General features: G+C 38.6%; 1 protein-coding gene across 1 annotated transcript in view; it reads left to right on the top strand.

Annotated features, from left to right (window-relative positions):
* TBC1D5 (TBC1 domain family member 5) overlaps positions 1-13,972 on the top strand; it is a 475,698-nt gene that overhangs the window by 27,618 nt on the left and 434,108 nt on the right. The window contains exon 2 of the mRNA XM_019535723.1: positions 11,482-11,553. The gene's annotated coding sequence lies outside the window, so the exon portion shown is untranslated. The remainder of the gene's footprint in view (positions 1-11,481; positions 11,554-13,972) is intronic.

Raw genomic sequence — 13,972 nt, 5'->3', positions numbered from 1 at the left:
GACTCCCCCAATGCCTGCTGATCCCCCCTGACTAGTTTATAACAGGCCACAAGATCCCCCCTCATCCTTCTCTTTTGGAGGCTGAACAGGTTCAGGTTCCGCAGCCTGTTTCTATTAACAGAGGTAGTTAGCTATGCTAGTCTGAAGTCATGCAGAAGGCAGGGTAGAAGTGCACCTTATAGACTAACAGAACCAGAAGTACATAAGCTTTTGTGAGCAGCAGCTCACTTCAGATGCTATCCTATCTACCTTATGAAGTCAGCTGTTGCTCATGAAAGCTTATGTATTTCTGACTAAGTTAATTAGGTGCACCTCTATCCTGCCTTCCATTTCTAATAATTTAATGTAGAGTTTAAGTTTGCTGAAAAGTTTTCTTCCGTGGATGCAGCATTTCTTTCCTCTCCTATGATTCTGCCTGCTATTATTTTCACTACTAACAGTATTTCAGTGTCTGCTGTATCACCTCCTGTTAACTTTTTTGGACTTATATGCTCCCTCCCCCCTAACCCTCCCTCCTTATTTTGAGGAGAGTTATACAGTTGAATGATTCCTGTTTTTATATCTAGGCTAATAGGTGTAATGAAACCTACCTACCATTTGTAAAATGCAGGAACCTTAAGGGCCAAGTACAATTTTTTTTCCTTTTGTTTTTGTTTATGGAGTTATTAAAGTATGATACAAGCTGTCTGGTATAAAAGTGAAGTCATGATAAAACAAGTGTGACATGTTGAGATCTTTGTATCACATGAATTTTGGTTCATGTCATTAAAGAGCTTTATCACTCCTCAGTGTATAGAGTCATTCTGATGTCAGAGCTGTGTCATGACCAGGGATTATGGAGGATCACTTAAGCCAGGGGATGGCAAAATACAGTTCATGGGCTACATCCAGGCCACCAACTGATTCTGTCCAGCTTGCAGGTGGGTGGTAGCTCTGGCTGTAACCTTTCCTAGTGCCACAGGAGAGACCTGAGCAGAAGTAGCCCCGCTTGTCTAGGAGCAGCAGGCCCTGGAAGAGCCATGCTCAGGCCCTGATGGCTCCAGTTCTGGCCTCTGCTCATACAAGGGGATGCTGGGTGGACTCAGCCCTTGCCGCCCGCCCACCCACCCACCCGACTCCCTGCGGCATGCCCTGGCTGAGCTGTGTTCAGGCCCCAGAAATCCTGCTGAGGCTGGAGTGGTGGCGCCCTGTTTGTCTGTGGCTCAGAACTAGCAGGAGCTACCCTGGGTGCTAGGACCAGGTGGCAGGCGCTCGGCACCTGTACCTGGAGGTAGCAGAGCTTCCTGGTGGGGGAAGTCCCAGCCCTGGCCCCACCTGCTTTGCCCCATGCAGTACTGTGAGACTGCTCAGCCATCTGCTGCTTCTTGGTGGTATCCAGTATGATTCCTGTCTTGTCTGCCCAAGTGATGCTGCCCCCAGCTCCTTTTGGGGGGGAGGGGGCCCCTGGGCTGCAGGTGGGCACAGCCTACACAGCTCTGGCAGGGAGATAGGCTAGGCTGGAAGGGGCTGTTGGGCTTCCCTAGGCTTTATGGGGTTAAGTACGGATGGGAAGAAGTGGGTTTTGGGGTGCAGGTGGCTTTTGAGGGGTGCCGGGGTCCAGGCTGAGGCAGGAGCTCCCTTGTGATTTATGGGGTGGCTGGGCAGTGGCAGGGCTCTGCTGGGCAGCCAACATCCTCCCTTGGCTGAGTGTCTTGCTGGTTGGTATTGGTTCCCTTGGGAGAGGCTTTATTGTGAGCTATTATGCAATTGCCACAATATATACTAGTAACCCCCCCCCGCCCCCCAAATAATTCAGGACAAATTATTTTTTGAAATAGTAGGTGTTTGCCGTTTAGCATATGATCTGTTTTTTTATCTGTAATTTATGAAAATCAGATCTTCACCATTTAACTTTATTTGTATGGTCCTTGATTCACCAAAATTTGTTAAGTGGGCTTCTGGCCAAAATAATTGCCCACTCCTAACTTAAGTTTTCCATTTAAGTGGGATTTGATTTGATTAAGACTATAGGATGGTTAAAGCTAAGGGGAAACCAGTCTAGCTAAGTTTCTCTGCAGGGCAGGATTTGGAACAGCATAATATCCCTAGATGTGAAACAAAATACTAGTGTGAACAGTGGGACTTAATCCACAGATTCTCTTAGGCTGGTAGGATAGGGGGAAATCTGGTCTAGAAAGCTAGGGCAGGGAGGCAGTGTTTGTGTAACTGTAGTTCAGCTTAACTGCAGGAGCTGATGAGTGAGTAAAACTGGCTGTACAGGAAAGATGGAAAAAGGCATAGTGGCCAAAGAAGCCACATGAAGGGTGGGGAGGGCATTATCCTGATCTCTTTTGAGCATTCTTTGCTCTTAAATGACTTTGCCCTAGAGTGGCAAGAATGCTGAGGTGGCAAGCGCAGTCTGTTCTGTTCTGTCTGGTGTATGCAGCTTTCCCTTGTGTTATGCGGGTTCTTTTTATATGCAAATTTATTTCTATGTGATGAGCATATTTAGACCCATAATTCATTATATGCAAGGTGAATTTGCTCTTATGCAACCAGCATAGATGCCCCCCTGCCCAAGCAGGTACGTCTGTGTGGGTGTGTGGGGGGGGAAGGGCCATGGCCTTACTCACCCCAGCCCCAGCTGCAGTGGTCTTGGGAGTGGTCAGTGCCAGCAGCGCTGCACCGTGCTCCACCTGTCCCCCCCCCCTTCCCCCCCCCGTGCCTGGGCTTCGCTTATTCCCACTCACGTCTGCTCCTGGGCTGTACAGTGCTCTGGTGCAGGCCACTGGTTTTGGCTGCTCCCGGGGCTGCTCCAGCATGGGCTGGGGTGAGTGCCACACCCTGCACCATGTGGGGCTCCACTTGTCCATACTCGCCCTTGCCTGTGCTGGAGTGACCTGGGGAACAGCCAACATGAGCAGCCTGCACCAAGGCACAGAATCTAGGAGCAGAGGTCAGTGGGAACAGGCAGAGCATGGTGCAGACCAGCAGCTGCAGGAAGCTGGCACCGGCCAGTTCTGGGGCTACTGCAGCCGGGGCTGGGGTGAGTGCCACTCTGTTCCTTCTGCTTTGCTGCCCCTCCCCCCGCCCCTTCCCTAATCCCAGCCTCCCTCCCTGCCATGGGAACTTATCCCTATTTGTTACAATTTGATTTATGTGCTGTTCTCTGGGAACGTGTGTACCACATAAATTCTGGGAAACCTGTACTGTATATTAATTAAAATAGAGATTTAATTTTTATAATCCTTACAGTGTATGTTCCTCTTCAACTGCTCTATGACCCTGGTGAAGGGAAATAAAACCCAGAATGCCCCCCAGGTTGGAACTCTAAGACGGTAATACTTAAGCCAGTGGGTACTTGAGCAGTTTAAACTTTGGTTCTGAAAGTTTGAGGTAGGTGTACTGAGAATCTTATTTTTTGGAAGAGATAAGACAGAACCTGTGCTGTGTGGGAACATACAGCACGGGCAGATCTATAATTTTGAAAAGGGAGGTGTCCCAGCTGCTAGTGGGAGAGTTTAGGATTGAGAGAGTGGTCAGGAGTGAAAGGGTAAGAAAAGCTTATTGATTTAACATACACACATCTGTGTTTAGTATAAGCAAGACAACAGTAACAGACAATAATAGTTCATGTCGGCAACTTATCGGCAGTCCCCTCTGATGCCTGATGTATGACAAGTCTTTCTTGATAAAGCTTAGCAGAGTCGTGTCCCTGATCTGTTCTGTCCAGGAGGGTACTGACTTTAACTAAACCTCTTAGCTATAATACATTTTGCAATACATCAACAAACAACAGGTAACATTTGGTCTTGCTCCATTACGGTGCACTTAGCAAGCACTTCACTTCAAGCAGGCAGAACTACTGACTGTCGCAGGAGGTGTCAATGGTATGGTGCATCCGCAAATACAAAATGACACGTCTTTCTCCAGCTAAAAATAAACTAGAAGCATTACTAATATGCTAGGGACCTAGGGCTGTATTTATTCTGTTTAAAATTTTAAGCAAAAACTAATACAACTTGATTGGAATGAGTTAAAAAATAATCTACAGTGCTGTGAAATAGGAGCTTTGTTACCAGGAGTTGCTAACAGATGCCAGAATTGCAGAAAAAACAGGAGAGCTTGATTAGTAGAACATTAAGACCATTTAAAAAAGAGGTCCATTAGCATCTGTGGAATGACAAGTTTTGGAGGGATCAGGTAGATTTAAAATGAGGCATGAAATCAGTTGACTCCCTCAGCATTGTCTGACTAGAAATGCTGCTGCCACTGCTTGCCTGGCAGTTGGTGTTAAATTTTGGGTGGACCAGAGATCAAAGGGGAGTGCAAGTACACCGGTGCACCCCGCCCTGGATCTGCCCCTGGATACAGGGAGTGTGTATGGAAGGCCAAGGAATGAAAGTGCATCAGCCTGCTCAGACAAGGAAACATCCAGTACGTGCATACTCGTTTATGGCATGACCTAAACATGACAAGATAAAAAAATGTCATCAGGGAGAGCTCTTCTAGACTTGTGTGACAGCAACATTAGGACAGGAAAACTGTTTCTTCCTGGCAACCATTTTTCTCAACAGTAACATACTTCAGAATTATAAGCAGATTTCCCCTTCCATTTCCTTAAGATACTTAATGTTGATGACCATATTCCATAATTCCTACACAGTCCAATTTCAGTTCTGTATGGGCCCTCATGCTGTACTCAGTTGTGGTATCTGAGAAATTGCTGCAATTTCTGAGAGAGGTCAGACCTCCACCAAGAGCTGAATATACTTGGTCCTTATGCCATGGTCATAAAACCACAGCTTTCAGATTTTTTTCCCAGTTGTCTCGTAGGGAGGAGGAAAGGAAATTCATGACTGACTTTAGACCCTAACTGTGCACAAGATTTTATTTCCCTTGCTGTAATGTAAACACTTATTAAAATCCATAATAAACAATTTTAAAAATAATAATAAACAATCTACTTTCGTTAGTGAATTGAACAAACACTTGTTTTTGCTTTCATGTGTTAAATTTCTTATCTATTTCCATTTTTCTTATGCATTAAAAATGTTTCCTGTGCTTATCTCATTATAGAAATCAGGTGCCCTTTTGCAACATTTTTGTATCTTATTAATTTTCTTTTGTGACTAATAACTTGCATTTGGTGCTAGATGTTAAACCATTTCTTTGGGTCATCTATGGTGTAGCTTTTTTTTTAAAAAAAAAGTTTTTGTTACCAACGAAAACTGAACGTAGTGGCATATTGTTAAACTATTCATAATCATTCAGTGAGAAGGTAATGTAGGTTCAGATTGTGTCTACATAAATTGTTAGCTGCATTATTCTGCAGTTTTTTTCCCAAACATCGTTTAATGCATCTTCAGAAAGAATCTGACAAAGTAGGCCATAGCCTATAAAAGCTCATGCTTCTCTCAATGAGTTGATCTGTAAGGTATCACATGGCCCTTGCCTTCAGAGAGAGAGAAAAAGCTTTTAAAGTTTGAGTATAATGCTCACCTGGGAATGAGGGAGAGGGTTTAAAGTCTCTGCTCAGGCAAATATTTTCAGCAGGAGAGAATAGCACCCACTCAAGAATAGCTAATAGCCTGCCGAGTGGGGTATTTCTTTCAGATATGGGAGGCCAAGGTCCAGTCCCTAATCTGAATGAGGCATAGCGGGGACTTGAGGATAAAGCAACAACATCTCAGATGAATTCGCTAACTACAATCTATAGACACTTATGAGGTGCATTAAGATACCTCATTATCTACACTTGACCATAAATTCTCTTTTGTAGCTGAAAAAGATATTTTCTGTTGAAACTGGCGTCATGCCCCACAAAAGGGTTCAGTTTCAGCGTATTGGTATATTCTGATGGAAAACTGTTTTGTCATGAAAGCAATGATAACTTCTGCCTAGGTCACCTTCCTTGTACCAGTAAGAGTAGTTATATACTATTTACCTTACTGTTTCATTTTATTCGTTTTTGTTTTTAATTTCTTTTTAAAAACGTTTAATTTTTACTGGCAATAAAAGCAGGTACAAAGTTATTCTTTGATTGTTTGCTGAAAGATGGTTGGCTTAATGGTTCTCAATACATCATTTCCATAGATTAAGTTTTCCCATTAATTCCAATAATTTTACAATTCAGTATGCTGACCAACATTTACTTGCAAATGCCTAAGCATGGGTACTTGTGGTGATAGATAAAGTCTGAAATTGGATACAAATGATGATGGGTAAGGTAGGGAGTGGAATGAAGCAAAGCCTTTAGGTGTGGAATGAAGCAAAGCCTGTTTATATTTTTTAGAGCAAGATGCAGCATCCACTATTTTGTACTAGACCACTCTGGAAGAGCAGTTTGCCATCAATTCTTATAGATGAAAATTAAATTCACATCAAGTAAAATGGTGGAGTTGGAGTCAGAAAAGAGGGTCCTTCATGGGTAGTGTTGTGTAATGCTTTTATTTTGTGGGTGGCGCTTCAATGATAAGACCATTGGAAATACTTGGATAACTGCACTTAGTTTTAAAATCATATCCATAACATATTAGACTCTGAAGCATCCAGTTTAGTTCCTTTTAAACATTATTTTAGCTTTTATTTTACAAGAGATGAAACAAGCGCAACAACAAAAAATCTCCAAGGTGGTAAAATCCTGGCCATGAAATTATCACGCATTCATGTATTGTATGATCTATTTACTTAATCTATATTGATGTTTTGTCACGTCTTGTTTTAATAGATGATCAAATATTTAATTTGTAATTGTGTTTATACAAGTTTTTACATTGAAAAATATCTGATGTTTTCAATTTGTAAAAAAAACCAATTTTTTCCTATTAAAACAATTGTTTATAATAAAAATACTTCCCTAGTCTTATTTAATATAATTTAATATGCATGTCTATACAGCTTACCATGTAGATAGATGCACAATCTATACTACATTTGATATCGGCAAAGGGTTAATTATGGAAACTGATAAAACTAACTGTTCTAGCCATTTAAAAATATAGGCTAAACGTTGATCATTAGAGTACTAGACTGTTGAAATTAATTAACATGCATATCTGATGACTGATTGTATGAATATGAAAGTCAAATAATTGTAATCGTTAACCATGGCTTCAGGTCATAGGAGTTGTCAGCTCAAAAAAGCTAGAAGAGAAAGAGGTTGATTTGCATATATTTAATGTGACATGCTGTACATGTGGGAATATGAGATAAACCTTTGCTAGCGATCAGGTTTTTTGGGTTTTTTTTGTTTATTTATATCCTGACTAGGCAATATGGATAACTGCATCATGACAACTGAATGACTTGCATATTGTATTAGTAGTAGGTGAGTGAATAACTTAGCTTGGTATTCAGTAATACCTTAGTTTGGTGAAACAGCATAAAACTTGTCATTGGAGATAAAATGGAGAAGATGAATAAAGTTCCTTGTCTTGTCGGGGGGGTGGGAGGAGAGTTTATTTCATGATTCTACGCATATCAAGACAAAATAATTGCCAATATTATAAGGACTAGTTTGACTTTATACTTTCCTGCAAAGACATGCTACAATCTCCAAAACTTCAAAAAGTGTTTGGTAAAGATTTTCTTGTTCTATTACTTTGAGTAATAAAGTTATTTAAGACTGGGTTATTTTTAAAACCTTTAGTTAGATTACAGTGATAAAAATATGCTACTTAACAAAATGAAAATCATTAAGACTGATGATTGAAATGCATGTATAAGTTCTACTCAAGTATAGTAATAAGCCATAACACAATAAACAGGAATTCATATTTTCTAATGGAGATGGAATATGAAGAGCAGAAACCGGACCAGAACAGGAATCTTCATTAATGTATCAGTTAGGATACACAAGTGCATACAACTGAGGGGAGGGCATAGCCGTGGAAATCATTAGTGTGATGCATTTTAAATTCTAAATACAAGTTTTCGGGGCAATTATTCATTTTAATATTGAGATGAGGAATATTTTGTGTAATCTTTTGTCAGTTAAAAGGGTCTTTGGAACCTGTATTATGATCAGAACTTTACTATTTATCTAGTTCAGTGATTCTTAACCTTCTTAGATTCAAGACACCCCCTGGGAAATGCCAGCTCTTTTTTCAGGTTTTTTTTTTTTCATTATGGAAAAATAATAGAGCAGTTCTTCTGTTGCAAAGAACTTGGCCCATAACAGGTCAGAGTATTTGTTTTTAACCCTCCGGATGCATAGTTGACACTTCTGGGCTTATTTTGTGAATCATGTTTATGTATCCAGCAGTGCTACTATTGCATGGTACCTTTCAGCACCTTTAAAAGCAGGGGTAGGCAAAATGTGGCCAGCCAGCCAGGCCATTCTATCCAGCCTGCAGGCCCCCCAAAAAGTTAAGAAAATTAATATATATCTGCCCTGGCTGCCTGTCATGAGGCCCTTGATGGCTTTCCAAAACTCAGTAATCGGCCCTCTACCCAAAATAATTGTCCGTCCCTGTTTAAAAGGGTATCAAGGTATCCCAGGGTGTGGTGGCACTCTGGTTGATAATCACTGATTTAGCTTGACCAAATTGAGCCTGGGGTTTGTGTATCTCCATACCTAATTGTTTGGTTTTTGTTTGTGTTTTTTTGTAGAAGGCAAATCCCTCTTTATTTAGACTTTTTAAAATGACACAATCATCTTAATTTCTCCATTTTTTTTTTTTTTTTCCCCCCCCCTTTTCTGGAGTACCATGGGAGTACCACTCCCATGTATCTAATGAAAGAAGCAGGTTGGGTGCCCCTTGTGGCCAGAGTAAGTTTTTTCCAGTTTGCAGATACTAATGCTTATATTTTTGGTCTTGCATGTAAAGATGGTAACACCTATAGTTAAGGTAGCTTAACTTTTTCTAGTACAAGCCCTTGGTTTCATTGCTAATAGTCTTACAAAACTGTGTTTCATCTCTGCCTGATGAAACTTTCCATATAAAATCTACAGCAAAACTTGGCAAAATAACCCTTTTTTTCCTTTTCCCAAGTATTTTTCTGAGGTGCTTTAGCAGTTTCCTGATCTGAAGGAGGGATGAGATATTTGACACACAGGAAGGTCTTGTAGCCTTTTTCTGACCCCAATAAAATCCATTAAGACTTGGCCAAGATAAACTGCTCAGTGAAGTTTATTAGACTTGGGGGTAACATCTCTGAATAGTCCATCTGTACTGAACATGATCTAGTTGCACACGTTTCAATATAACAATTACTTTAAGCTTGGTTGTAGGCATGGAAAAACAAGTCTCAATATCTTGTGTGTGGCCGCATACTGCTTTTGTGGGTGATGAAGGGACCATGTTTTCTAGCCTTAGTGCCTCAATCTGCGTTGTTTCTAGTTGTGTTGGTCTAAGGACATAGGCAGACAAGCTTCTTTGGGTCAATCTGATATCTTTTATTAGACCAACTAAATAGTTGGAAAAGTTGTTCTTTACAAACTTTCTGGCACATACACCCTTCTACAGGCATAGGGAGAACCTCAGATAGTGTCTTGTGTACTCGGGTGGCATCGTTGAGTTTTTTTTCCAACAATTTAGTTGATCAAAAAAAAAAATATTGCATTTACCCAGAGAACCTTGTTTGTCAGTTGGACTGTACTATTTTTGTGCAGGTCATTCTTTGATGTTTAGCAAAGTCCTATGATCTCTTTGAAGGAAGATGTGTATCACGTATCCCATTGTACACAAGTAATGAGTGTGCAAGCTGACAGAGTTCAGGAGGGATCTCGGGCTCAGTTTATATATGCTTTGCTCCTCAAACAGCACATACAACTAAATTTGTTGAATGGAGGACAAACATGATGTTCTGTCCAGCCCTTTTTTAAGGATGGTACCAAGTGCTTTTATCCTTTTCAGCCCATCCCTGGTTGCTTTAGCGCTAAATGGTCTTTGAAATAGCAGCATTACCTGATAGTCTGGCCTCCCCATAGTGAGGTACATATTTACCATGGAACTAGGTACAAATGGAAAAAAACAGGAAGATCTGTCCTGGAGCCTCATGGTCCAAATTAAATATTAAATGAAAGTAAAACTAACCTTAAAAACAAACAAACCTGGAAGCTTGACGCTCACTTCTTACTTAAAAAAGTGAGTATGATTACACTGAGAAATAATTCCAGAGGCATCAGGTCATCTCTGATCCATTGTCCCATTGGTTCTTTCTTTCCTTTGTTTTCCAAGTTTATGTGCCATGTAGTTTGAAGGACAGGAACATTACACATGTTGTTGTTGTTTCTTATTCACATAATACAGTCTTGGTACTGGGAGAAAGTATCCTCTCGTTTATCCCAACCTTCAAAAAGATTTCCTGAGAGGAGGAGTGTTTTCAGAATCCTTAAAATATTACAGAAGTTGCTGTACTGTTGTGTTTTGGGGCTTGTAATATTATTAGCTCAAAGGAAAGGTGTGCTTTTTCATGATGACTATATTTAGCCAGGAGGAATGGTCTTTTTTAAAGCAAATTGAAATGAGAGTATGAGAGCGTGAAATTATCATCAACGCTGGTGCACATTTACATTACTTCTACATAGTCTTCTGAATGACCACACAACAGAACAAGTACTTCATTTCCACTGTGTTGATTTTTCTTGACAAAACATGGCAGTCTATCCAAAGGAGGGTGTTTAGCCAAGATAAATATAAAATTTATGATTTAAGCAAGTGTTTCCTTATTATAATCCCTAAGGAGAATTTGAGACTTGTTAAATATAATGTGCCCAAGTAGTTTTAAGAATAAATCATCCTTTGTACTGTCTATGGGTTTCCTATGGCAAAATTCATGAGTGTCTAACATTTCTATAGTGATATACTGTAATTTTGTATCTGTCACCTTTACACAATTACAGGCTTGTACAGTGTTCAAAAAATAAATGTTGGTGACACTGCCTGGATGGTGTATTAAGGAGCGTCATAAAGAAACCTCAATTTGGAGAGTACTGGTCAAATCAATACCCAGTACTTGGCATGTTACTGAACGCTGCTCAGTAGCAAGCTATAGTGCAAGTCAATATAATGTATTAAAATAAATGCAGAGAGGGGCTGATTTCATGAGGTCACTGGTTCCTTGACTCTTAGTGTCACTGTTGGATTTTGTGTTCGGTGTTCTAATTAAATTGTGAATACACTTAGATAGTGGAAATTAAGTGGTCTCATACTTTCAAGGACTATGAGTTTCCAAAATTAAGGATAGCTTTAGATGTCAGCCAAGCATTTTGTCCTTCTTGGGTTTTGTCTTTACATCTGAAATAATGCCAGTTTGCACAGATTGTATGTCAGTTTAAATATAAGAAACGGGCCTCAGTCTGCTTGAACTCATTCTACCAAAGACTTCTAAAAACTTTAGGTAGTCTGCAAGCGGTGATGGTTGTTTCACATTAAGTGGCTTTGTAGAATTATAAAACAGCTTTTCTTGTGCTTTCAAATAAAAAGTTGTCATCCACTAATGAATGAGATACCATCTGTAATAATTAAGGTTATTCTACTTGTTTTCCCCCTGCAGCAAAACTTCTGAAGGTTTGCAGAAGATACCGAGAGATAGTGAGAGAACCACCAAGAAGGCTATAGCAGTATTGTAAGTACTGCACTGAGAAAATGAATGAGAATTAAATGTTATAAAGAGGTGGTTCATTTATTTTGGGGAAAAATGAACTGCATAAAGAGATTACATATAAAATACGGGGCAAAATGTATTGTAGCAATCATGTTAATAATTTACAAAGAAAAAGCTGCATTCTTGTAAAATCTGAAATTGTATCCTTATGCAGTGTAATCAGGAATTTACCAATAGCAGTGAAAAATATCTCTCTATCCAACAAAGATTGATCTAGTTTATATACATTTGTTTATTTAAAACTATCAGAATTTAGAAAATCATTGTAGTTTTGTAGGTTTGTCATTTGTTTTAGTGACTTATTGTTTAGGTTATTTTGCAGAATTATTTATTTGCTGATTTATTTATGTATTTCATTATTTATTTATTTGATTATTTAGTAAATTATTTATCTAATGAATTATTAATACAGCTTCATGACATGCTTTAAATTATTTATAACTTAATTTTGAGTTTATTGCTTTTCGACGCTGCATTGTTACTGACTAGTTTTGATTTCCCCCCCCCCCCCACCTCTTTCTTGGTTCTTGAAAATTAAAGTATTAGCTCTAAGGCAAAAATATATTCATTGTGAGACCATAGATGTTTTCATATGAAATCATTTGCTACGTAGATACAAATTTTCTATGGCTTTATATTACTTAACATCACTTCTTTACCGTTATGATTTTTTACTTTTTTTAATTCCCTACCAATCAGATGAAGTGAGTCACCCTTTAAAAAAGAAAGATATCTTTAAAAAAGGGTTTCTTTTAAATATGTGCTAACAGGGTCATGATATTGTTCTGAAAGTTGGTAAAGTTTTTCCCAGCATTTTAGTCAAAATAAAAATGAATGCTCTTGATGGATGCATTGCTTTAACTACTCCTTTTAAGAAAATAATAGAATCATAATCACAACTGATCTTAGGGATAGTGTCTTTACTGAGACATTTTTAGTCGTATAATATATTAAGTGCACATTGTATGTGTATGACATGTTTACATTGAATGTTCATATGTAACTAGCAGGGGGAATGCACTAATATGTAAATTGGATTTAAAATGTACTGATATTTCTGCATGCAAGAGGACTTCATAAACTCCCAAACTAATTAGCTTTGTTACTTATGTACAGCAACACAAATAATAATGAGATCTTTACATCATTCGTACAAAAAATGTACTGGCCATCATGATAGTAGCAGACACCTCCATCATTTTATTCGGGTATTTCTCTTGTACTCGGGGCCTTTTCTCAGCAAAAGCTTGAATATATGTGTAAAACCAAAATTAAGGGCCGAATTCGTGCTTTAGATGTGAGCATGAATTCTAGGGAGTTCATAAACAGATGGCTAAGGTTAGGATTTAACTCAATAGGCTATGGTTGCTATGATTTCAGGAACTAGAAATCTTTTATCTAGAGTTTATCTATTCAAGTTCAGTTTGTTCTAATCAATAAGTATCATTTCTCATCTGACACTACCTTATAGAAAAGTATGGTGCCTAGAGCCCCATTTCATAATGTCAGAAGGCATTTAATACATGGGGCAAAGCAGTAAGTTCTTGTTGAAAAGTGCTGTGTGCATAACATGGCTATTATTCTGTGTTCAGTGCTTGAAATTAATTATTATATACTTTAAAGTTTTAACACAGTATTGAAAGACTGCATTGTATATTTCAAGTTTGGATGTTGTTGAAATACAGTAGAAATAGCCTTTGTAGACAGGTTTCACTATAGAACTTTAAATTATGCATGTGTATATCCAAATTCCTTATTTTGAAATATTGAATGTATGAATATTTAATTGGTATCTTGCTTTAGTATCTTCATATGCTTGCCTTAAAGGAAGCTGTTTCTTTTGATTTATATACATGGATAAAAATGTGTACAATATGTATCAATGGTCTTTCTCTCTACAGTATTAGATGAACAGCTTTAGAAAATGATAACTACAGACTTTTATTCTAAATTTTGCCACAATTATGTATATTTAGCAGATCTCTTTACTGCTCTTCACTGGATTCTGAATTCCTTTTGCCTTCAAAAAGTATTTTCTTAAGCACATATGTTTAGAAAGATTATGTGTTGTAGCTCTTAACGCTTTCTTTTTTTATATTGCAGTACACATTAAAAGAAACATGGGATATTTTTGCTATTTGTGGTAGAATTTCATTTTGAATTTTTTTTCTCTTTAAGTGTGTTTAAAAATTCCAAAGGACTTCCTGAATATTTTATTTGAACCTGATACACTCCATGGAAATCTGTACAGTTACTCTTATTACCCTACTATAAATGACATCTTATTGTTCAGTAACACCTATTATGCATGGTTACAAAGGTAAGTGGTGCTGTCAATACATTCTACCACCCGTTTGTCATAGTTTGAAACACTTCCTGA

Source organism: Crocodylus porosus, unplaced genomic scaffold (assembly GCF_001723895.1).
Source record: "Crocodylus porosus isolate Cpor-Errol unplaced genomic scaffold, CroPor_comp1, whole genome shotgun sequence".
In the NCBI taxonomy this organism is placed as follows: domain Eukaryota; kingdom Metazoa; phylum Chordata; order Crocodylia; family Crocodylidae; genus Crocodylus; species Crocodylus porosus.
Note: the sequence above shows the minus strand (reverse complement) of the source record. Positions and strands in the feature narration are given on the sequence as shown.